Consider the following 4,620-nt stretch of genomic DNA (forward strand, 5'->3'; position numbering starts at 1 on the left):
CTTATCACAGACATAGAAATTTATTTCCTTTCTTTCCTGTCAAAGCTGTCTTCAGTCCAACTTCAGCCTTCATTTTCAACTGTGTTTTACATTGTTTTAAAAATAAAACTTGTGTTCTACTATAGTGATTTTCAACTGCAGATGCACATCAGAATTCGCTGGGTTTTTTTTGCTGTTCTTTTTTTTTTTTTGAGACATGCGGTGGTACAATCCTGACTCACTGCAACTTCTGCCTCCCGGGTTCAAGGCATACTCGTGCCTCATCCTCCCAAGTAGTTGGAATCATAGGTGCATACCACCACACTGGCTAATTTTTGTATTTTTTGTAGAGGCAGGGTTTCACCATGCTGGCCATGCTGGTCTCGAATCCTGACCTCAAGCCTGCCCCTTGGCCTCCCAAAGTGATGTTATTACTGGTGTGAGCCACTGTGCCCGACCCACTTGGGGATCCTAAAAGGAGGAAAAACCCAGAGGGGTCTGCTTCAGACACACTGATTAGACTCTTTAAGAGGGACATTTGAGGTGTGTGTTTAAAAAATTCTCGGCCGGGCACGGTGGCTTACGCCTGTAATCCCAGAACTTTGGGAGGCCGAGGCGGGTGAATCACGAGGTCAGGAGATCGAGACCATCCTGGCTAACACGGTGAAACCCTGTCTCTACTAAAAATACAAAAAATTAGCCGGGCGTGGTGGCGGGTGCCTGTAGTCCCAGCTACTCAGGAGGCTGAGGCAGGAGAATGGCGTGAACCTGGGAGGGAGAGCTTGCAGTGAGCTGAGATTGTGCCACTGCACTCCAGCCTGGGTGACAGAGTGAGACTCCATCTCAAAAAAAAAAAAAAAAAATTCTCTCCCAACAGAACAAATGTAATCCCCTCTCCATCCAAAGAGGGGACAACCAGTCTCATTTATGGATACTGGTGAGGAGATATTTATGTTTTAAAAATCTCTCTCTCTCTCACCCAAAGTCTAAATACATCCATTGAAGTAATACAGTGAAAGGAGTGAAACTTAAAAATCTCCTCACCAGTATTCTTAAATGAGATTGGTTGTCCCCCTTAGGGTGGGGAATCTAAATACACACATACATGCGCACGCACGTGTGCAAACACACACACAATTTCTTAGAGTGGTTTTGGGTTCATAGCAAAATTGAATGGAAAGTACAGGGTTTCTGTCAACCGCTTGTCCCACGTGAATGTAGACTCCCCCACCATCAGCATTGCACAAGCTCCAGAATGGCTCATTTGTTACAAGTAATGCTGTAGACTGAATGTTTATGTCCCCTCACAATTCATATGTTGAACCTAATCTCCAGTATGGTAGTGTTTGAAGATGAGGCCTTTGGGTGATGATAATGGAGCCCTCATGAATGTAATTAGCGCCCTTTCACGAGATCCCAGAGAGTTCCTTAGCCCCTTCTGCTATGTGAATACACAGTGAAAAAATGGTCATCTATGAACCAAGAGGTGGGCCCTCACCAGATACTGAATCAGCCAGGATCTTGATTTGGACTTTCCAGCCTCCAGAACTATGAGGAATAAATTTCTATAGTTTATAAGACACCCAGTTGTTGGTGTTTTGTTACAGCAACCTGAACAGGCTAAAACAATTGATGAACCAACATTGGCACATCATCCTCACCCTAAGTTCATGGTTTACATTATGGTGCATTCTTAATGTTGTACATTCTTTGGGTTTTGACAAATGTGTAATAGCCTGCATTAGCTACTATTGTATCCTATGGAATAGTTTTCCTGCCCTAAAATTCTTCTGTGTTCCACCTATTCATCCTGCCTTCCCCCAAACACCGGGCAGCCACTGGATTTTTTGTTTGTTTGTTTCTGGTTTTACCTCTTCCAGAATGTCATATAATTGGAATCATAGCCGGTTTTTTTTCAAACAGCTCTCAATGTGGCAAATACAAAAAATAGAATTGGAAAAGAGTAATATACACCATCACCAAGTGTGTTTATCCAAAGAAACAGGATCATTTGGTATTAGGAGGTCTATTAATATAATTCACCATATTTAATAGTTCAAAAGAGAAAAATAACGACCATTTTAATAACTCCCAAGTATAAACTATACAAGGGCTACACAGTGGGAAGTAGTATGCTTTTACATGTTGTTCTTCACCTTATGAGGTATCATTATCTCCATTGTACTGATGAGGAAACAGGCTCACAGAAGTCTACTATCTTCTGTATGTCATTGTTCTGCGAAGCAAATTTGAACACGGGACTTGTGGAAGGCTAGGCTTCGTTCAACTTGCTGCCTATGACATTTTAATAAAAAAGCAGATGAATATTTAATTTTTGTGTAACATTTGTTTCCTTTTAGAATTTTAAAAAAGGTTGAAATCATTTCAAAGTACAAAAACGTTTTAGAAGTGCACGAGACTTTCTTATGCCTTCATTGACATTTCTCAGTTGTTCTTTTCATCTTTTGCCTTATTTATCATTTATTCTTTTTTTCTATATATATATATATATATATATATATATATATATATGTATGTATGTGCATGCTTCCAACGCTGGCTTTAATTGCTTACCCTTACAGCTCCACATTGAATACAGACTTCTAAGTTACTTCCTTAAGACTAATTTTAGGTTTTTGGTCTTGTTAGACTTTACTATTGGCTTTTTCCTTTATTTGACCTGAAACTGAAACTTATGAATCTCTTTTTTTTTTGTTTTGAGATGGGATTTTGCTCAGTGGTGTGATCTTGGCTCACTGCAGCCTTGGCCTCCCAGGCTCAAGTGATACTCCCACCTCAGCCTCCCAAGTAGCTGGGACCACAGGTGCCTGCCACCATGCCTAATTTTTTTGTATTTTTTGTGGAGACAGGGTCACTACAAAACTACTCCGCTCAAGTGATCCTCCCACCTTGGCCTCCCAAAGTGCTGGGAATACAGGTGGGAGCTACCATGTCCCACCCGGATTTTGAATTTGAGTCATCATTGCAACACTGCTATTATTGTCCCATATTGTGATATTTCATAGCTAAAATGCTGCGTGCTTCAGGAAACCAGCATTCTTTATATCATTTTTCAGCAGCTTTAAATATGATTCCCTTGGAATTATTCACAAGTTCTCATCTGTATTACACCCACCTTTTAGTCTGATAAAGTTTCTGCCAAATTTCCATTGGGTAGATATATTAATCTGTTCAGGCTACCATAACAAAATACTGCAGACTGGGTGGCTTAAGCAGAAATTTATTTTCTCACAGTTCTGAAGGCTAGAATTCAAGATCAAGGTGCCAACAGAGTTGATTTCTGGGGACTCTCTTGCTTGTAGACAGCTGCATTCTTGTCTGCTTGTACAGTCTTTCTCTGTATCTCCCAGAGAAGTCTCTAGTGTCTCATTCTCTTATAACGATACCAGTCTTATCAGGGTAGGACTCTCATGACCTCCTTTAACTCTGCCTCCTAAAAAGTGCTATAACTAAATACAAGTCACACTGGTGGTTAGGGTGTCAACATAAGAGTTTTGGGGGGACGACACAATTCAGTCCATGTCAGTAGGTCACTGGGTGTGTAATGAGACCTGCGTTCATATCCTAGCTCTATCTTTATTAAGTGTGTAACCCCGGCCAAGTCACTCTGCGCCTTCTGATTGCTTACCTGTAAAAGGTGAGAATGATAATTTTTGCCATAAAGGTTTGTTAAGAGATCCAAGTAAAATAGAAGATGTGATAGCATGTTATGAATTAGTGATTCTCAACCTAGGTTTGCATCAAAATCATCATCATGTAAGTAAGTATGAAGCTTTTAGCATAATAAAGAGCACTGCTGACCCACTACCCGGTAAACTTTGGGTAAAGTGTTTCAAAAACAACCATGGAAAGCCTCTGGAAATGGTCCTAGGACATACGCAGTAAATGAATGAGAGAAGCAAAAACTGACAGGAACAGAGAGAATTCAATAATAAGAGTTGGAGACTTTAGTACCCCACTTTCAATAGAGGACAGAACAACTTGGTGGAAGGTCAAGAGGGAATCAGTACAATAAACCCACTAGACCTAACAGACATGTATGGACCACACTACCAGCCAGCAAGTCAAAAATATGTATTTTCAAATGGAAATATGTATATCTTGGAAATATGTATTTTCCAGGATAGGAAGTGTTACGTGCGCATTTTGCGTTTTACTGGGCTACAAAACAAGCTAGATAAATGTAAAAGGATTAAATTGATACAAATCATGTTCTTTGATCACAATGGAAAGAAATTAGAAATCAGTAACAGTAAGAAATTTGAGAAACTCACAAATATGTGTAAGTTAAAGAACATACTCCTAAATAACTGGTGGGTCCATGGAGAAATCAAAAAGGAAATCAGAAAACACTTTGGGATAAATGAAAATGAAGACATCATGTAGGAATACTTAGGGATACAGCTAAAGCAGTGCTTAAAAGGAAACTTAGTCGTGAATGCCCTTATTAAAAAGAAAGGAGTCTGGGTGTGGTGGCTCACACCTGTAATCCCAGCACTTCGGGAGGCGGAGGTGAGTGGATTACTTGAGGTCAGGAGTTTGAGACCAGCCTGGCCAACATCGTGAAACCTCATCTCTACTAAAAATACAAAAATTAGCTGGGTGTGGTGGCAGGTGCCT

The sequence above is a fragment of the Mandrillus leucophaeus genome, unplaced genomic scaffold (assembly GCF_000951045.1).
Source record: "Mandrillus leucophaeus isolate KB7577 unplaced genomic scaffold, Mleu.le_1.0 Scaffold123, whole genome shotgun sequence".
In the NCBI taxonomy this organism is placed as follows: Eukaryota; Metazoa; Chordata; class Mammalia; order Primates; family Cercopithecidae; genus Mandrillus; species Mandrillus leucophaeus.